Source organism: Eumetopias jubatus, unplaced genomic scaffold (genome assembly GCF_037043125.1).
Source record: "Eumetopias jubatus isolate StellerSeaLion01/CBP00866 unplaced genomic scaffold, mEumJub1_p1.0 scaffold_1, whole genome shotgun sequence".
Classification (NCBI taxonomy): Eukaryota; Metazoa; Chordata; class Mammalia; order Carnivora; family Otariidae; genus Eumetopias; species Eumetopias jubatus.
Window position 1 is genome coordinate 37,821,741 of NW_028274807.1, and position 22,631 is coordinate 37,844,371.

Sequence of the window (22,631 nt, forward strand, 5' to 3'; positions counted from 1 at the left end):
TAAGCAACCTTTTTTAATTTTTAATTTTTTAAAAAATTTTCTTTATTTGAGAGAGAGAGAGAGAGAATGAGAGAGAGAGCACGAGAGGGGGGAGGGTCAGAGGGAAAAGCAGGCTCCCCGCATGAGCAGGGAGCTTGATGTGGGACTCTCTCCTAGGACTCCAGGGTCATGACCTGAGCCAAAGGCAGTCGCTTAACCAACTGAGCCACCCAGAAGCCCCGAAACTTAAGCAACCTCTAATCACTCTTTGTAAGGATTATAATGTAAGATGATGAAAGGTGATTTCCCTATAGGAAGTAAAATGTCTCAGTATTCATATTTTTCTTTGAAAACCACCAAAGGAATTTTTGAAATAAGATTGCTAAAAACAATGATTTTCAGTGTACTGAGAAAACAGTTCATCAAGTAAGAGTACAGTAGTACTATTTTATCATGGAAGCTTTTTTTTGTCAGAATTTTTCATTCACAGAAAGTATTGAGCAAATTATATTTCTTTGCCATAGAGAATTCAAAAGATGTTTTCCCCTCTGCTGATAATATGGTATTATTGTCAGAAACTAAGAAACCTCGACAGAAAGATGGCTCTACTATCTAACTACTATCAGAAACAATAGTTTGAGATCAATGACTTTAAAATTAAAACAACATATTCTTTTAGCTTTTGTTATTTAACTGGAATCTTTCTAACATTTCCGTACATGGACCAAATTATTTATTTACCTAGGAATACATTTTGCAAACAGTTTACCCTCAAGTCTTTTAGAGTAAGTTATGCTGCAGAAAATTAGATGTGTCCTGAGTAAAATAGTGTGATTTTTCAATGGATCTGATGGTAGATTGGTAACATCAGCTTTTAAAAAATTTTCCAAGGGAAATGCTTTGTGCTCTTTCCCTGCAGTGCTGAACTTTGAGGCTTAGTATATTTGTTTGCCCTTATGTTGGATGGAACTCACTCAGATCTGCTTTGAGAGGAAAATAATTCTTGGTTTAGACATTTCTCATTAGTCTCATTTACCTGAGTAAACTGAGTGTTTAATCACAAATTTTAGTTAAGATTCTTTATACAACAGAGTGGAATTTTAATGCTATTTCCAGCTACAAAGATCACAAAAGTATATAAAGCTGCTATAATTTGGTAAACAATATGGCCGTTTTACTCAAGTTTCAAAAACCTGGAACTTTTGTACAGAAAATTCATGTCCCTAGATAATCAAAATTTTATACCTAGACCAAGCCAGGTTATTGGGGCAGTGAACTTAGATGACAAGGTCCCTGAAATAATTGTTTTCACTGATTTTTTTTAAAAAATATACATTAAATATGTTGGAAAACAAAAGTAAATTTTTCTAAAACAAGCTAAAGGTATACGCTTTTTCTTTCAAATGAAATTATGCTTGTCATCTTCCACCGTATTGTTGAATAGCTTGCTTAAGTCTATAGGAACACACTAGTGATTTACACCCCAGAATTCTTAGCTTGAATAGCCTCAAAATGTGGTCAAAAATATTTCAACCAACATTGTTGAAATATACTAAGTTTGGAAAGATTTTTGAGAGTGACCACTGGCTTCATGATAATTATAGGTTAAAAGTATGTTGAGATTTTTTTCCATTAAAAAAAGTAGAATCATTTTTCTTCCTATGTGTTGTATTTGTAAGTGTTTCTTATTAGCTAGTATAACATGGCAGAATGACAAATTTCATAGGAATAGAGTAATGTATATCTTTATCACATATGCAGTCAAAAATAGCTTTTCTCATTTAAAGTGCTTTATACACACTAAATAATCCTTATGACCTTCCACTGAAGTAAGCATTTTAATCCTTATTATAGAGATGAGACACAGAAAGGTTTACTTACTTGCTTATTGATACATAAATGTAGAGGTGGAACTCGGATTAATCATCTATATTTGGTTCTTATTCATTCCTAAGGCGGCCTCATATAAACAGCCATTCTTAAGAATAGATTTAAGGATTAAAGAATTCTGTGTGTATGGTTATATCTTTTTCTTATTTTAGCAAAAGTTTAAGAACACAAATATGAATATTTTACTTAATCATTGAAATATAAATATGATTTCAGACAAACACCACAGGGCAACATCATGGTATGATGTATAGTCTCAAGTAGCAATTGCATATAAACATTACATACAATACCAGATTTATTTTTCTGTCTCTAAAACCTCATGATTTGTCCAAATTTATACTCTAAGAAGATTGTATAAAAGCTGATATTGTACAATAAATTTGAATTTAAAGCTAGCAATATTTATCTTTAGCTTTTTTGTTCAATTTATAGAAATCTAAATAAAAACTAAAGTTAAATTTATTTTCCTAATAAATTAGTTTCATATTACTGTAACTTTAAGTAATTATTTTTGTACTACAGCATTGCCTGCTGTCAAAAAAAATTAGGTTACCTGGGGATGAATATTCTCTAATGGGAAGATCACCAGACTGCAGTCGTGGGTCAGCCCAGTTTCTATTCTTAGAATCACCCAATAATGCCCAGTCTTAATCTTCTGCAAGACTTTTTAACAGGCTTCACTTTTGTTTCTTTAGTTGTAAAAAGAGAATTCAATTCAATTCAACACATATTTTGATGACTTACCAGCAAAGTAATATAAAAAATAATAAAGGGACACAAAAAACTAATAAGAGGGCATAGTCCTCCTTAAGAGACTAAGTATCCAATACAAAGACATTACGAAAACAACTATTCTGGTGAAATACATAAAACTTATAGAATTCAAAGAGTAATGATTACCTTCAGTAAGTGAGTTCAGAGATAATTTGCCTAAATGCAAAGTGGTTAAAGTGGCATTTAGATTTTTGAAGTGATAACGACATTGACTGGTAGAGTGATTAGAAGAATCTAGGTGGAGGAGACAACATGAGCCAAAAGCTCAGGAACCGACAATTGTAAGGCGTGTGGTGGTAGCGTGATGGTACATGGGGTAAAGAAAAATATTCTCGAACTAAATTGTGAGAGTCTTTAAAGATCAGGCTATGAGGTTTGAATTTTCTTTTGGGGGCAATGACTACACCTTGAATGTTTTAAAAGATAAATCTAGGTAATCATCTGCAACAGTTGCTGCTATTGGAAGATGCTCTCAGGCTGTTGTTATTGGTGGCTATGTGTGTGATGAGGTGGAAAATCTGAACTGGGACAATGGCAATGAGAATGAAATACTACACAGATTTATGTGTGTGTGTGTGTGTGTGTGTGTGTATGAATGTATATAATATATTAATAACATATATGTTCAAACTCCGAACCTTTCAACCCCTGAAATATATGGATTTACACATGTACATATACTATATATATATATATATATATGTATTTCAGAACTTGAATAGACAGGGATTGACAAATCACAGGATGAAGCTGGAATAGGGAGGAGACAATGTTACTTTACATTTATGTAAAGGATTTCTGAGACCATTCTGTAAAGCAATTCAAAACCCCTCAAAATAAAGGATTTCATGCAATTGTAAATTATGAATAATAATTTCAACTCATTTATGTGACAGTATGGGATGTTTTATTTTTGAGTAAGTTTTTTCTTTTCTGATCTAAGTTTATTGACTCATTTAATTCAGTCTTTCTGCTAAAGATTCTTGAGTTTTCTCTTGACCAGATATAATATGTCTGTCTGACATTTTAGAATGTCAAGTCATCATTTTTTATTGAGTGACTGACAATTTGATAAATTTCTGGATTATCATATATACATGTACAAATGTATCTGGCAGTCCACAAACACAAACTGATAAGACATTTTAAAGAGTAAGGAATTTTATTTTATTTAAAGAAAGTTCACTGACGCAGAAGCAAATGAGGCATTTGAGCCCTGCAGTAATAAGAACAATTCAATCTTTAAGGCTGAAGCTACAGTCAAAAATCTGTTGTTAAAACAATTTCTTTCCAAATAATGCCTGATTCTTTTGTATGTAGCATATATAACTACATATCTTAGTTGCATTGCTGTTAGCAATCATTTTGTTTACATCTGCCTTAGAGTGTTTTGTCCTTCGGGTAAAAACTTTATCATTTTATTTTCCACAGAATATTTAGGACAACCTTAGAATCAGATGAACACAGGAATTTTAAGGAACTCAAGTGGTCATCTATTTCAACTTCCTGGTCAGAAAATCTTTTTGTGATGATTTTGGTTTCTTATTCTTTTATTTATACTTGAAATTGGACAATGAGCTCACTTCTTTCCAAAGCAGCCCATCTCATCATTGTGCAGACCTCTGGATTTTTAGAAAGTTCATTATTCGACTGAGCTGGACGTTACTTCATTTTAACTCTTAAACATCAGCTCTTTGCTTTTTGAGAAACACAGGAGTTTAATTCTTCTTTGACATAACAGACTTTCAAATATTTGAGGACGGCTATCATGCCCTGTAAGAAAGTGAAAAGTACATATGAGTGGGATAAATGGTCAGGTTGATTGTATGTGCTCTGTGTTTATTTGTTTGCTTTCTAGCTAGAAATCCTCAGAAAAATGAGATACACTGTTTGTTGGAGAACTGTTTATCTTTTCCCACCACATTAATATGGGTTTGATTTTCCCTGTAAGATGATTTCTTTTTTTTTTTTTAAAGATTTTATTTTATTTGACAGAGAGATAGAGAGCACAAGTAAGCAGAGAGGCAGGCAGAGAGGGAGAAGCAGGCTCTCTGCTGAGCAGGGAGCCTGACGCGGGGCTTGATCCCAGGACCCCAGGATCATGACCTGAGCCGAAGGCAGCTGCTTAACCGACTGAGCCAGCCAGGCGCCCCATGAAATTTGGAGTATTTCAAATTCATTGTCATTATGGATTCTGTATAAATCTAATGAAAAGGAAAAGGGAAGATAGAAGATTGACTTCATCTAATAAGATGGTGATGTATCAGGATCAGGAAGTGGGGATAATAGTATATCATTTATGCCCTATGTATTAGTTTGCTTTGTGATTCTGGACTCAAAATACTGTTGTTCTAGCTCAGGGAGAACAAGAACAATAAAACAAACAACCTGATTAAAAAATGAGCAAAGGGCTCGGATAGACCTTTCTCTAAAGAAGATATACAAATGGCCAGTAAGGTCATGAGAAGATGCTCAGCATCACTAGTCATTAAGGAAATGCAAAACAATGAGATAACACTTCATACCCATTGGAATTGCTATTATCAAAAAAGCAAGCAAACCAACCAACAACAATAACAACAACATCAAAAACAGAAAATAGCAAGTGTTGGAGAGGATGTAGGGTAATTAGAACACTTGTGCATTGCTGCTGGAAAATGGAAAGTATTTTCCAAATTTACCACAGTATGAAAAGATATGGCATTACCTCAAAGAACTCAAGATAGAATTGCCGTATGATCCAGCAATGCCACTTTAAGGTGCATATCCAAAAGATATTCGTATGCCCATTTTCATAGCGGCATTATTTACATGAGCCAAAAGGTACAAGCAACTCCAGTATCTATCAATTTCTAAGCAAAATGTGGTATATAAATAAAATGAAATATTATTCAGCCTTAAGATGGAAGGAAATTCTGACACCTGCCACAACATGGATGAAACTTGAAGATATTATGCTAAGAGAAATAAGCCAGTCACAAAAGTACAAATATTTGTATGATTGTCTTAAATGAAGTTTCTAGAGTTGTCAAATTGATAGGAACAGAAAGTAGAATGGTAGTTGCCAAGGGTCGGGAAAGGGAAGGAATAGGGAATTACTGTTTAATGAGTACAGAGTTTCAGTAGGGGAATATGAAGAAGTTCTGGAGATGGATAATGGTTATAGTTGCCCAATAATGTGAGTGTACTTAATGCCACAGAACTGTACATTTAAAATTGTTAAAATGGAATATTTTAGGTTCTGTATATATTACCACAATTAAAAAAGAGAGAGAATCGTTTATTTCAGTGAAAACAGAAGTAATGCAAAGAGGAGAGTAATGAAAGTAAAGGAAATTCTGATAAAAGTGTGTGCGTGCATGCGTGTGCTTGTGTATGTGTCACATCCAACAATTTGTATAAATGATACTATAGTTGATTTGTGTCCTATCCTAATCTTATGATACATGGAGCATTAGAAATCAGAATAGTCATGAAAACGAATCAGGGATGCCTGGGTGGCTCAGTTGATTAAATGTCTTCTGACTCTTGATTTCAGCTTAGGTCATGATCTCAGGGTTGTAAATTGAGTTCTGAGTGGGGCTCTGCACTCAGCGGGGAGTCTGCCTGAGATTCTCTCTCTCCCTCTTCCTCTGCCTTCCCCACCCCTCCCCCTGCGCTCTCTCACTCTCTCAAATAAATAAATAAATCTTTAAAAAAATAAAACAATAATATTTAAAACTGTGGATTAGTCCAATGCACAATCTTGATAGTTCCATTTAATGGGTTTTGAAAAGTTGTCTTGAGCATTCTGAAAAAGGCTTGTCTTTATCGTGCAATAGGCCACTCTGGCCCTTTGTAATACTGCAGTCACTGTGAGCTATAACCCTTTGCCAACTCCTAAAGATGATCTGTAGATTTATATCTAGCCCTCTTTTGATATACTATGTTTTCTGTTATGCAGGTATTGCCTTTATCCTTGGATTGTATAAACTAAGGCAAAATTAGGTCAATTCTATTAGGAATAATTTTAAAAGTGGTATCTTTGAAACAGTTTTATTCAATGAGATACTCTTAGATGAATGTCAGAAAACTCACTTTTTTCTATCAGTGATGTGCATTTTGCTGTGGGGATTTATAATTTTATGAAACTGACGACTTGATTGCTTTGGGGAAATTCACATGCAGATTTTACCTTGAAGAGTCAAAAAGCATTGCTAAATGATGGATCAAGTGTAATGGGATTAAGGACTTTTTCCATCCTTTTTATATTAATTACCCATCCATAAAGAGAGAAACTAATCACCCTGTCCCTGACTAATGCTCTGTAGGCTTTTGATATCTGTTTGATGAAACTATCACAAAAGATAAAGCTGGAAAAATTATTTTCTACTTTAGATATGCATATAACACTAGAGTTGGCAGGATTTGAGTTTCTGAGACCAAATGAATATGAAGTGATGAGATGCCACCTCGCATAGAGAAGCAAAACGTAACAGCTATCTTTGATGTTAAACCTAAGTGTGACATGTATGTTTCTAAAACCAGAGTCTTACCGCCCATTAATCAGGCTCTGCAGACATAAAGCTGTGGCCACTTGAACTCTGGCTGAGAGAGGACATGTACGTACAGGATGGTGTGAGTTCATTCTCTATCCAGGGCAGGAGTCTGTGTATCCTGCTTAGGTCTAATAAGTCCTAGGAAATAAGAACTGCCTAAAATTTTATGTATGTATGTATGTATGTATGTATTTATTTATTTATTTATTTTTAAAGATTTTATTTATTTATTTGGGAGAGAGAGAATGAGAGATAGAGAGTACAAGAGGGAAGAGTGTCAGAGGGAGAAGCAGACTCCCTGATGAGCAGGGAGCCCGATGAAGGACTCAATCCAGGGACTCCAGGATCATGACCTGAGCCAAAGGCAGTCGCTTAACCAACTGAGCCACCCAGGCGCCCAAGAACTGCCTAAAATTTTAACCTAACAGGAATATTTGTTCATCTGTTGTGACTCACTTATAAATATATATATATATATACATATATATATACAATCATTTTATTTTTTTATATTTTAGTTATTCCATGTGCAAAATGATACTCGAAAACCACGTGGGGAGGAATATTCCATTAGCCATCCTGGTGTAGGGGGAGCTAATTTTTCCTCTATGTATATGAGCGAGTGGCCATCTACTTTAAAGCTATTATGTCTTAGTGTAATCTTGATTAGAGATTTAATATTAGAAATGCAAAATATTTGCCTGTATTCATGTTGAGAAATAAGTCTATAACCCTATATATAGTTAGCTACCATCTGGAAATGATAACAACAATTTTATGTAACACTAGGAGATATTATAAATAGAGAGGACAATTGTATTTCCTTCCATATATGCTAAGTGAGCATTAAATGTATGACTTTGGTTAATGTATATTTCAATGGCTTAAATTAAAACTTTTTACCTAAGAGGTAACAAATATATCCTAACGAATAGTTTTGTACTTTTCTTGAATTTCCATAGTTGCTAAATACTATATATGAGCTTTATGAAGGAATTTTAACACTTACATATAAATATTACTTGGAATAACACCTTGGAATAAGCTTCAGAGTATTAAAAAATTATTTGCTGAATTCTGTTCTTTACTATATCTTTGGGGAAAGTTTTTACCTAATAATTTGCTAAGCGTTATGTTATACATTTTTTAAAACGTGAAAATAGACAAATTTAGAAATTCTGGCAGTGGAGGCCTGTGTATTAACAATCTCTTAATTCTGGAGCTTTTGAATAAAAATTGCAGAAATTTGCAGATAATTTTATTTGCTTATGTTTAAATCCAGAGTTTAACTGTAAACAGGTCTCTTCAACAGACTATTATTGAAACAAATGAATTTAAAATGCTTAGCCTCGTTTCTGAACATTTAAATATTTCCTATTTGTATATATTTAGTCATTCTTAAGTTAACAAAAAGCTATAAAAATCTGAGTCTACTTAAACCTCAGATAACTAATTTACTTCTGAAAGTTCTCTTGAGAATAAAAAAGCTGTGATAACTTTACTTTCACAAAAGGAATATAACACCTATTTTACCATTTATACTTGGAATGCTACATTTGAATAAAAGTATAATTTAAAATTAATTAAAATCAATTTAAGATACATGTGGATTAAAAACATTTTTACTAATTTCAAAACAAGTCAATTAAAATATACAACATACTTCCATGACTGAAAAAAGGAAATCAATACAATTATTTTTCCTGATTATTCAGTTATTACTAATGTGTAAGTAAGCTCTGAAAATGCAGTGATGCATTATCTACTTATGAAAGTGTGTGAATAACCTCTCCATATAAGGCAGAGATGTGTAAATACTTACCTTTGTTCTTTTTTTAATTTCTCTTTATGCTTTACTCATTGTCTTTCAATTGACCCTATAAGCTGCAGTAAACAACATGCTCTACATCAGCATCCTTTCCTTTCTAGATGTTGCTTCTAATGAGTGGGCAGGGAACATACATATTCAAACTTGTGCAAATTTAGTAAAATTAAGAAAAAAAGTGTGTAATAATATGGTGTCCTATAAAAGCATATAAAATTACTACATGGTTTTATAACAACTATTCTGTCTGAAGGTTTTTTTTTTTGTTACTTTTGTTTGTTTCCCTTCTTGCATTTGTGATATATAATATAAATTGCTTTTTAAAACATTAATGCAAGATCCATGCCAAAAATGTACTCTTCTACATAATTTCTGTTCTCTAAGTTTTCTGAATATATAGTATCTAGGGCCATACTAGGATAGAATTTTTTAATAATAAATTATGAGTAGTAGAAAATATTTAGAATGAGATACTGTCCATTTCAAATCTATATACTGAAGTGTTTAGAGGATGGTTTTTGGATAGATTGCTTCCACATAGGCCTAGGAATTGACAACACATGGACAATATATGGTCAAATATATGAAATTACACCAAGTGATCGAATATATGTAATACAACCTAAAACGCAAAAGTAAATTTGGTTTATATTTTGAATATATACTACTAAACCAGCCATCTTACTGTTTATGTTTAGATTATATTTTTCATTCAATAGGATGTTAAAATGACAAATTGTACAAATTCAACTTCATTCATTTGAGAGGATTACTTTAGTACTTTGTTCACATTTATAATCCTACAAATATTTACTGAGCGCTTACTCAATGCAAAGCCATAATGTGGGCACTAGGGATACAGAAGTGTACAAAATACAGGGCTGATAAGACAGAAAAGTACATAAGAAAGATTTACTGATATGATAATATGTGGTAAAATATCTTTTTTATCTTGCATTCTATCTAGCTGGGCAGGCAGAAAAAAAAGTAAGTACAATATAGAGTATGTTAAGTGCCTCGTTGAGAAGATGACTTTTGATACCTGAAAGAAGCATAGAATTAGAAAAGATTTTTTCAGGCTGAGAAAAGGAGAAAAAGCCTACCTTATTTTTTCTCACTTGTCCACCTCTAAACAGTTAGATGTTATTTTTCTCTTAATTTAAATGTTTAGTTTATTGCTGTTTATAATTCACAAAGTTCTACAGGATTCTAAAGTACTATTAGAAAGCACTCCTCATATGACAAAGCTTGAAGAGAGACTGGATTGGAACAAAATCTATGAGACAGAGAGAGACTCACAGAGAGAGAGAGATTGACCAATCAATTGAGATCATGATAAAATGATCTCAAAAGCCGGAAAGAGTCAAAGGCCAACATTGGGCAATATCTGTATAAAAATTTTAGGAACTGATAAATGTAAACTGTTCTAAGAATAAAGAATGAGAATACAATTTAGGCTTCTAATATATAGTGCTATTTTTTCTGTGTTAATCAACTTTTTATTTATTATCCAGTAATTCTTGAAATGTAATCCAGAAGAAGATTTTAGTATTAAGGTAGTGAGAAATCCTTAGGGAATTTGTGATACTATTACTTCCAGGGTGTAAGTGATTAGCTCCTAACAGAGAATGTGATAGAAAAATTTCATGGGATTATGTGGTGGCAAAAAAGAGGACCTATGATTCATCTCAGGAGTTTGTGCATAAGATGCACAGTAACTGAACAAATAGACCAAAAATGTCCTTGAAGGCTTAAATGAATACAGCAACTCTGAATAGAAAAATTGCCTGATAATCTAGGAATAATCTGATGACAGTTTTATGAAGGCAAAGTAGAATATGCATACAAATGAGCATGCCACATCCATTTAGAAAGTCAAATAAATTGATATTTATAAGGCTGAAATGCAACTGTTTTTTTTTAAACAAAGTTCTCCAGAGAAACACATTTCATGGTTCTTTAATTCATGCATTCAATTAATCAATAAAAATCTGTCAACTAGATGGGAGGTAATTCCTCCATTTTGGCAAATAAGGTAAAAAAGATGAGTAAGATCCGTCCATATACTGGAGCTTACCTTTCATTCAGATGAAAAAAATTGAACAATTATATTAATAATAAGTAAATTAAATAATACCTATATGTACATAATATATATTCTTAGCTAGATAATATATCAATATTACTAGGAAATAAAATGGTAAACTGAATGCTAAGTTAATGTCAGATTTATAGGGAGAAACAGGGTATATATACATAGCTTCAAGTGTCCCCCCCCAAGTACTTATTAATTGTAGTACTGTTAACATATATCCACAATTCTTTGACACTACTTCCTTCAAGATGATAAGCTTAATTCTCCTCCTCTTCAGTGAGATATGGATCTAGTGACTGACTTCTAATGGAGTCTAGAAAATGAAAAATAATAACCTTATGCTGGAGAAACCTGGCAGATACTACCTTAACCAAGACATGCAAATTACCAGTAATGTCACATTGGTATCTGTAGCTGATAACATGATATGTTAGGAAAGGAATTTGTCCTTTGTAGTATTCTACCCTAAAATCCATAACCCCATCTAATCATAAGAAAACATTAGGTGATCCCAAATTGAGGAACATTCTACAAAATACCTGACTATTACTCTTCAAAAGTGTCAATGACAAGGAATCACAGATTGTAAGAGACTAAAGAGATATGGCAAATAACTGCAACAGGGTATATTGACTTGGACGCAAGAATACAAAATTTAATTTTGAATAATGTAACTATCATTACATAAGATTTAACATTAGGAGAAACTGGAATAAGACTATATGGAGCTCTCTATACTATGACTGCACCTCTCTTGCAAACCTAAAATTATGTTAAAATAAAACATTTTTAAAATGAAAGATTAAAAATACCAATTGTTCTTAGTTAAATGCTTTAAAAACCTTGATTATCTGTATATTTTTCTTGTAAAGCTCTCATTCTTAATCTGCAATGGAAATTTATCTTTCCCCAATAAATCTTATAAGTATTATTTGCTATTTAGAAATCATTTTATTTTAATTTTGGTGTCTCATGTTTAGACTGTATCATTAATTCTCATGCCCCCCCAATCAAGTGAATACAATTCAATTATGTAAAGTGTTATATGAAAATGGCTTTAAAAAGTACGCTATGTATAATTGCAATTTACACAAGATGCGCTCTGAATCCTCCTATCCAGATGATGTAAACAAAAATGATACTCTCAAATTAATACTTAGCTTTTCAGAGATTGCATCAGTGATGCTGGGGAAGGATTAAGGCATTAGAGGCTAAAATCTGTCAAGTGTGGTTATGGATCTGAGATTCACTTACTGAACCATGAACATACTTTTATTATTTTCCATGAAAAATTCACTTCTATAAATGAATGCTGCATGTAATTATTAATACCAACAAAGATAAAAATAGAGCATGTTTGTGCAATACATTCTGTTGTTCTTGTTTGTAATTGTGGTCCTGAAATATTATCCTAGGAGAAAGCATGATGGGATAATATCTTCTCCAAATTTATTTAAAGATTTCACAAAGAAAAAAATAACAAGAAATATGTTCCATTTCTTTTTTTTAAAGATTTTATTTATTTATTTGAGAGAGAGAATGAGATAGAGAGACAGCATGAGAGGGGAGAGGGTCAGAGGGAGAAGCAGACTCCCTGCCGAGCAGGGAGCCCGATGCGGGACCGATGCGGGACCCGATCCGAAGGCAGTCGCTTAACCAACTGAGCCACCCAGGCGCCCACAATATGTTCCATTTCAATGTATTATGTAGCTGGGTTCTGGGAGAAGCCAGATGCACAGTAATTTCCATTCCTGAGACACTTTCTAACTTGCTGATGATTACCCCAATCCCACAAGTGCCTTCAAAAAGCTCTTTCTGCTGAGACAGCTATTTGAATTAATGGTTATTTTGTGTATGTTTAGATTTGAAGATAATAAACCAATCTCTTCATAAATTTTACTATTTCTTATAAAGTTGAACTATATCATGCCTTATGAAAAGAGTAATATTTACTTGTTAGATTTTAATACTACCTTATAGTCTATAGATTGCAAAGTCCATAATGTGAGGCTCAATTTGCAGAACACCGTTTCAAAATAAGGAATGGGGTATTTTTCTTATTATTGTCACAGTGATGATACAGTAAGAGAGTATTACAACTTAATGCAATCGATTTAATAAGCATTTACCGATTGAGACCTGCATTTTAGAAAGTGAAGCCTCTGCCTTTATACATAAAGTAATAGATGAGTTAAAATATATCTTAGCTGGGAAAAGAGGTATGAGAATAAAGAATAAAAATAGAAAAAAAAATAGATGTTTTGCTGTTTAAATGACAGGATACAAATAAAACCATAAGTAGGCAATCAGAGGGTTAAGGGGTGAATTGAGAAAGTAAAATGTTGCAGAAGTCAAGCAATGGAAATTATTTAAGATATATGTGTGAGAGGCAAACACCAGCATGGATATTGATAAAGTTAAGACCTAAGAAAGGTATTTGGATTTTTGATTGAGAGACTATGAATGACCTTTGGTACAAGAGTTTCAATAGATCTGTGAGCATGTTTCCTAATGGTTAAGAAGCCAGTTAGCTTGGCAAGAAATGCAGGTGTAGGCAAGTCTTTTGGAAAGTGGGGTAATTAAGAAAAGGATAGTTCTCTTAATGCCAGCAGTCTTTACCTACAGATTGCCTTTCAAGGCTGAGAAATGACCGCATACACTATTTGATTGTTTTTTTCTCTTTTTGTAATGAAAATATGCCAGCGTGTTTTTTGTTTCATTTTGCTTACTATTTCCAGTTCTTCAAAGATTGTTAAATTTCTACTTTGTGCAAATTATAGTCTTAGCCACTGTGGTGTTGCTAAATAAACAAGATATGTTTCCTCTTAGAAAAATACTATGTTTAAAAGGTATTTGAGATATAACAGCAAAAAGTATAGTGTAAAGAAGACCATGCTCTTAAAAAAAAAAAAAAACTGAACGTAAAATAATTTCTTACAAGCACTTAGGAGGGGAAAACATCTCGAAAACTTGGTTGAAGTCAGATTGGTAAGAGCTTTTAATGCCATGCTGTAGAAAATGAAGTTTATTGTGTAGGCAATAAGTGCACCATTTGTGGTTGTAATCAACCCTTATTCTTATGGGAATGCAGAGTATTAAAGATTGGATCAGTCAAGGTAAACATCCTAGACTGCAGTTCTTCACTACCAGGTGGATGAGCTCCATTCAGCGCTTTGGCGGTTTAAACTAAGGGAAAACCGGCGCTTTTGTGGTATCTTCAGTAGTACTCTCTGACAGACTCAGCACGTTGACTTTGAAACAACCTTAAAAAGTGCCAAAGCAGTAAGTCTCCTATATGAGAAACATAACTGGCTCCAAGAAGGATGACAGGTAGGGGATTATTTTTGACATCCCAAGAGAATGTAGTGGGAGTACTCTTATGAATCTCAAGGTGGGAGAAAAGAACCCACAAGGGTTCTCTAGAGAAGATGCTCTATCTTTTTTTTTTTTTTTTTTTTTTGGCTAGGTTAAATCTGGAGACAGTTCCCAGCGGTACTATGACTAATGTTCTTGGAAGGAATCATCTGTATATTGATCCAAATAAAGAATAATTATTTTAAAATTGGCATCTAACTACTTTCTGCTCCTCCAGAGAAAAAGAGGAAAGTGTGGTGGTCCTTATTGGAAATAGGAGAATGTTATCCCAAACACTTAATAATCTTTTGTATTATCTAAATTTTGATATAAACCAGGAGTAATTACAATATAATAAATTATGTTAAAAAAGAAAAAAAAAAGAAGATAGTAGGAAGGGAAAAATGAACGGGGGGAAATCGGAGGGGGAGACGAACCATGAGAGAATATGGACTCTGAGAAACAAACTGAAGGTTCTAGAGGGGAGGGGGGTGGGGGGATGGGTTAGCCTGGTGATGGGTATTAAAGAGGGCACGTACTGAATGGAGCACTGGGTGTTATACACAAACAATGAATCATGGAACACTACATCAAAAACTAATGATGCAATGTATGGGGATTAACATAACATAATAAAATAAAATTTTAAAAAATATGCTATTTTTCTTATAATATGCAGTGTAAACCCTTAACCCATTTAACATTTTGAAAGGTAAATTCGCATTATCAATATGAGTATGTAAATAAGCTTATTTATAATAGTAATATATGACATATTTAGACATACCATGACTATTCTGTACATTCCTCCCCTAGTTATAATGCTGATATTTTCTTGGCAAAATGAAAACGGAACACAGTACTCTTATTTTTGTCTGATGGAACATGAATTTCCTCTACAATGGAGCCTCTGAGGATTTGGTAAGAGCAGTTGAAGAGCTGTGAACTGCACTTAAGCATCTTTAAAATAAAAGTCTTTAATAAATGGGAGCCATTTGCTTCCAGTTGCTCTTAAGGATAGCAGCCCTCAAGGGGAGAAAATACAAAAATGAATGGATGCTTAATAAATGTTTGTTGAATTGAATTGAGTAAGTAATTGATTATTCTTCAACCACAAAAGACATTCTGGAGCTTTTAGAAGGAAGGTATTATGGCAATTTAGTTTGATCTATGTAACATTTATTAGAGTGCCCAGTAGGTAAAGGTCTTGCTATGGTAAGACTGCATGCCTCAGAATGGGATTTGATAGGACACAGGTATTTGAATATGGTTGCAGGGACATAGTTGCTGGCAATATAGAAGATTTATAATTTTTTTAAAATTCATTTAAGAGAGAAAGCACGCACAAGTGAGCATGAGCAGGGGGAGGGGCAGAGGGAGAGGGAGAAAAGCAGACTCCCTGCTGAGTGCAGAGCCCAAGGATGTGGGGCTTGATCCCAGGACCCTGAGATCATGACGTGAGCTGAAATCAAAAGTCAGATGCTTAACCAACTGAGCCTCCTGGGCACCCCAGAAGATTTTTAAAAGTACCTTCTTAAATTAGAATAAAAGGAGATGGCAGTTGCTGATACCTAATAAATCCTTAGATTTGTTATGAATATTATTTTTTCTCTTTCCCTTTGAGGGTGGGAAATGAGACAAATCCACAGAAATTCTTGAAATCAGACTTGAATTTGAAAAGAAAATGAGAATACTTCACAATCTAAAGTCCAGCAACTAACAAGCAGATAATATAATGACTTTAGCAAACTCCCCCCATCCTTTTTTTTTTTTTTGATTGAGAATTTTTATTACTTCTATGTACAGAAAATTCAACAGCATACACTTAGCCCAGTTTGGTGGCCAGCGCTTTAGCTTTGCCTTTTCTGGCTTGGCAATGTAAGCCACCAACTTTGGACCAGGATGTTTCCTCTGTGGTGACAGTGGATCTCATCATCTCTGTCATTGTAATTGATCCTGATAGCTTCCACCAGTTTAGCCAGAGCTCCTTTGTCTTCCAAGGTGACTTGTGTGAAGGCAACAGGGTGCAGGTCTTCCTCTCCACCAGACTCCCCAGCCTGGCCTTCCCCTTGATAGTGAGGTTAGGGAACCCCCATTTTACCACACAGAGCACCCAGGAAGACAACCAGCTCAGTGGGATCCGCCTCATGCACAATTACTTACCAGCTGCTCTTTCTTCTTTTCCACCAAGGTGACGACAGTATTAAGGCCAGCTTGAAGGACAGGTGGCCTCTTAGTGGGGACATCCCCTTTGCCAGAAGCTTTCTTCTTAGTCCAAGCCAACAATCTCTGCTTCTTCTCTTGCTTTGTCTCTGGTCTGTATTTGTGGACCAGCTGAAGCAGCTGAGTAGCTGTTTGGTGGTTTAGGCCTGGGTAAACTGGTTAATCAGAGCGGGGAAGCAGTTTTAGATGTTTATGGAGAATAGCCCTTTGCCTCTGTAACCAGATATAGAGGGGCCATTTGACAAAGCAGGTGAGAGGTCCCCTTTGGGTTAGATGTTCTGTCCAATGCCAAAATTCTTGGTCCTTTTCTCACGCAGGGGATGGACCACCTTTTTGGCCTCCTGCTTCTCCACGATAGCAGGGCAGGATCATCTTCCCCTTCACCTCTTTCCTTTCAACATCTTGGTTGCCTGGAGGAGAGAGTACAAACCCCCTTTTTAAAAATCTTCAATTAAAAAAAAATCCTAATAAGAAGAATAATTGGTAGATACATTACTACCTCCAGGCTAGTTCTTTCATTATATTTATCATAATTTACATCTTTACATGGTTTAATGGCTGCCCTCAGAAACATGTACGGCAATGCTTCTCAACCATAGCATAATTAAGATTTGGGGCTGGATCTTCCTTCTTTGGAAGACACTCTTGTTCCTCTTAGGATGTTAGCAGCATTCCTGGCCCATACACACCTGGAAGCAGTAGTAGACCCTCCGTAGTCCTGACAATCAAAACTGTCTCCAGATGGCACCAATGGCTCCTAAGGGACACCAACCAGGCTAACTAATAAATTACATGTATGTAGATCTGTGTTTATACTGTAGAGCTAAAAGGACTGATAATTTCTATGAGTATATTTAAGGAAGATGAGCTTTCTTTGCTTTATTGTATTTTGAAAAGTTAAATTGTTATTGTGTTAGTATTTGTTGAATGACTACTATATGGGGTGTCTTTTATGTTCTTATAAAATAATGCAAGTGCGTTTACAAGGACAACAATTAAATGTAAGGCACTGAACTAGAGTCTTTATATGCATTCTTTAATTCTAAAAAAAAAGTGTATATGGAATGTACATCTCACAGTTAAAGAAATTAGTATTCTGGGAACTTATGTTGTCTAAGTTCACACAGCTAAAACCCAAAGTCAGCTCCTTATTAAAACAGATAGCTTTTCTTTGTAGTACAGTGAAATTGCACGGCTTGGCAAATTGGAAGAAAATATTCATATCTATGTTTTATAGGCCACCAACATAATATTTAAACCTGCTATTGTTTTAAAGATTTCCCAATAGTTTGAGACTTTCTATTCATCAAAATTTTAAAACAATGTAATATTAATAATTTTTTCCAAACATTTTTTAAGTTCCTTTTGAGAGTTTTTCCAATAATAAAACTCAGATACAAAATAGAAATGTCCCATCATATATTTTAAGAACCTCTTTACTAAAACTATATTAAATTTATTTGAAGGAAATTATTAGATTATATTATTCATTTGTAATTTTGTTTCTTTGTCATTTAATAAATGCTTAACATGCTGAATTATGAACCTTCTCTTGCCTGCAAGAGCCAAGGTAAATTACAATTGGCAGCTCTGTAAGGGAGTCTAAATTATTTTCTTTCATGAGTAATATGAAAAATTGAGGTATAATTGATGTTGATTAAAAACCAATGTAGATTTTTATAAGTACAGAGATAGAAACTCTTGTCTAAAAATATAATAGTTGAAAAAAGTCATTTTAGTGGATTTTTAAAAAGCATAAATATATCCCTTCACCATATCTCTGCAGACCTTTAGGCTTTTTTGGAGTATTTTTTATAGATATATAAAGTAATTGTCATATTTCATTCAAATAACATGCACTTTTTTTTTTTACATTTTAACATATCTGTATGGTGAAACATCTTAAAATCCCTAGTGTAGCAGAGTTAAATTGGTGGTATTTTTCTCTGACATAAAATAATGATGCGAGTTACAATTGATGTTTATATTCAATAATTTATAAAATTTAATGAGATATTTCAAAACACATCAATGCTTAAAATTTTGATTCTAGAAATTTTAATTAATATGTTAAATAGTTTAGATAATGACATTAAGTGCTAATTATAATCTCTATTGGCTATGATTTAATTTCTAAAGCAGAAGCCTCTGAAAGACACATATTTCTAAAATATTTTCAGCATAACTGTTCTTTGCTGTCATTTAAAAAATTATCTGTCCTTTGTTTTTGTCTTAATGTTATGTGTATGCACAAACCATTTTGAAAGATAGCTGATAAACCTTTTCAGAAATGCATGTTTAAGTAACCACAAAATTACTATGTATCTATCAGATAGGTTTATCAGTTCCAATTGTGGGTTTTGGTTCACTGTAAGTACACAAAATATATTTGTTAAAATATGAGAATAATTTTACAAAGGTATGATTACTTTTGTATTTGCTCAGGATATTTTTGGCTGATTGTTTTTTTTTATAATATAGGTACAAAAATTTATTATATTGTTATATAGTTCATATAGTCAGATTTTATTTTCAGAATAGATGGAATTCAACATGTGTATTTCTTTTTTTCATGTTTGTATGCTCATAAAAATATCCTGTACATGTCAATCAATATAACCTAGTTTGAGCAGAAATATCATTGTAGGATTACATTTGGTTATCTTTTTCTAAGCATGAAAAGCCCTTGATATTATATCTTTTAAGCAAGTATTTTAAAAATGAAGAGTAAATAGACAAGGGTTTTGAAGTTTGCATCTGTTGATGCAGAAAGTTAGCTATTAATATTACATATATTCAAACTAATCACAATTTATGGAATTAAATGTAAGTGAAACCATGTAGAATGGCATTTCATGCTTTTGGTTTCCTGTGACTTGAAAGGGAGTTGTTTTTCTCTGACAGATTACAGAGGATTTGATTTCAACCTTCCATTCCTCAAATGTATGTTGAAAGTTTTTTTCTTTTTCTAAGTTACAAGTGGAAGACCCTGAACCTTGAATAAATAATTTTGCATCTCATAATCTAAAGCTAAAATGAATGAGGGATTCGAAACAATTATTTAGGTAATTTAAGTTCCAATCAGTAGCTCATTTTGATAGAAAAAAAAATCTATTATGTTTATCAAGAGAACACATTAATAAACTGATATGCATTTATGTTCTCAAATAAACAGTGTACAACACTTGTTAGGTATTACTTTGTCCTCCGGAAGCTTACTATTTTAACAGCAAATGCATGTATGTGCATAGGCATAGAGAACTCTGGGTAAATTAAGTAAATGATGGTAGATTTGAAACAACAAACATTTACTTTCTCATAATTTCTGTGAGTCAGGAATCTAGACAAGCCTTAGCTAGGAACCCTGGTTCAAAGCCTCTCCCAAAGCTGTAATCAAGGTGGAGATTGGGGCTATAGCCATCTCAAGGCTTAACTGAGGTCCATGTCCAAACTCACTCTCTCACTTGACATTTGGCACACACCAGGTCCTTGATGACTCTGTCTAGAGATACCAATTCTCTATTGGGCAGTTCACACATGGCAGCTGATTTCCCTCAGCAAAAGCAAAAGAGAGCCCGAGAGAGTGAGCAAGACAAAAGCCAGAATCTTTTGTAACCTAATCTTGGAAGTGACATCCTATTACTTTTATTATATTGTATTCTTTAGAAATGAGTCCTTAGGTCCAGACCACACTCAAAAGGAGAGGATTACAAAAAGGTATGAATATTCAAAGGCAAGGATCACTGGGGTCATTTTAGAGGTTGCCTACCACAGCACCACCAGTTCTCTGTAGGATTCCTGCTCCCTTCTAAAGCTAAAGTTTTTCTTCTTTTTTTTTTTTTTTTGTGGTTATGCACTTTTTCCCCCTTCATCAATTTCTTTCATTTTCTGCTTTCACCACATCTTTTTTTTTCTATCTCTTGTGAAGCATTATAACCACTCTTCTCAATCATCTTAAACACAAAACTTCACAGGCACATTTCGTGTGTTGAAATTTGTACTGTTCGCTTTATGCAAAGTGTTGTATCTGAATGCCATGGCTGTGCTGTGATTGGATTTAAAATGAATTAAGGAAATTAATAAGTGAACTTTGCCCATGAAATTATATTATTCCCAAACTCAGACAAAATCAGTGGCTGCAGAAATTTAAAAGAAAGGTGATAATTTTGAGTAGGGCATTTTTAGAGAGGGCAGAGAACAAGAATTGGTGGGAGAGTATTGAGCAAATTAATGTACGGCAGATCTGAATCACCGAATGTAACAAGGGAATGTGCCCTCCTATGTGCTGCCATCCTCAACTTGTAGAATGCAGTGATTATTATTTCTTACCGACTTCCATAAGTTTTAATTTCCCCTGATGAACTAGGATTTATTGTTCTCATAAAGTTTTCTTAATAAACGCAATGAGATTGGTAACTGCGCAATTAATTAGTCAAGCACATATAAAATCCCTAGTGTTTATTTAACTTGATCTTTAAAAAAGAGTCAAAAGACAGATATGTAAAGAGCTAAAATGTGTAGGAACCATTTTTTTATTTCAAATTTTATTTTTAGTAAAGGGAAATGTATAGGTTATGCTTTGTAATCAGTGTAGATAAATGATATTTTATGGGCAAAATATATCTAAACAAATAGAGGTCCTTAGAACGTTTATAGGCCAGGAAGCTAATAATTATCTTTGTAAAATTAATAGCTACATGAAGTTACATTCTTCTAGAATTACCTACTACTTTCCTACATAACCTAATGCAAACTCTTGCTCTGTCTCACATTGTCTTTGACTCATATACTTTTAGATAGATCATACCTTATTTTTGAGTCACTAACAGCAAGCAATTCACTTTTACAATGAATACACACATTGCTGATTAATAATCTTATTATAGATTAAGTATAACGGTAGCAAATATTTATTATTAACTATGTGACAGAAACTTTTCTTAGTGCCTCAGAATATTAATGTATTTAATCTTTAGTACAATGTTTTGACAAAAATACTCTTTAAAATCCCCATTTTTCAAGTGAGAAAACTGAGAGACCAGCAAGTCATTTGCCCACAACTGGACCATGAACCGATAAACTTTGGTTCCATATTTGTGCTTTAAGTTGACTGTAGTTTAATTACATCATAGGATCTGATAAAAACCAATGGCCCTGAATGAAAGCACCATAAGGGCAGAGGTTTTGTTTCACACTCCACGATATGTCCAAATAGTTGTTGAGTGAATGAATGAGTGAATACATGAATGTATAAATATGTTACACGACTAACCGGGGTATAAGGTGTTACTAAATTCTGAAAGCCTAAATGATGATTCATTTTCCCAAACACTAGTCATCAGAAACACTGTTTTGTTAATTCCAGAGGTGTTTATCTGGAACTAATGGAAAACCTGAGATCTCTGGAAGGTTTCCACATTCAGGGTCAATAGATGCCTGGTAAAGGAGAGCTACTTCTTTATAGAGAATCAGATGAAGCAGCTATTTTTCACTAACTACACGAAGCCCATCTAACTTTGTTGTCACAATGTCTCATAAATGCAATTGTTCATATAAAAGAGAATTTTACGTGTAAAATGATATATTTATTGACAGCTTATAATAAATCATTCATAATAAGAGAAAAATGCATCCCATGGTGGAGCATAAGAACAGAAGTTAGAGGTCCATCAAATCAACTTCAGGGTGTGCTAGATGGCACAATTACAACACACAAAATTGAATCTTCAAGATCTGAAGTAGTTTTTTTGTTGTTGTTCCAATGTATAGTTTATTTTTAAAGAACATTTGTTAATTTCTAGAAACATATAGAATGGGAATTCCACCCTGCTCTGGGGATGGAGATTGAAAATAGCATCAGGGGCTGTAAGACCAGTGTCCTCTCAGTTTGTGCCAATAACGCACCTCGGGCTTACTTAAATAGACTGTGTTGGCAAAGCAAGTCAGTGGC

The 22,631-nt window shown here is 33.6% G+C and overlaps 1 pseudogene; it reads right to left on the reverse strand.

Moving 5' to 3' along the window:
* Positions 1–16,283: 16,283 nt before the first annotated feature.
* LOC148164998 (large ribosomal subunit protein eL8 pseudogene) lies at positions 16,284–17,082 on the reverse strand (annotated as a pseudogene).
* Between the last annotated feature and the right edge of the window lie 5,549 nt (positions 17,083–22,631).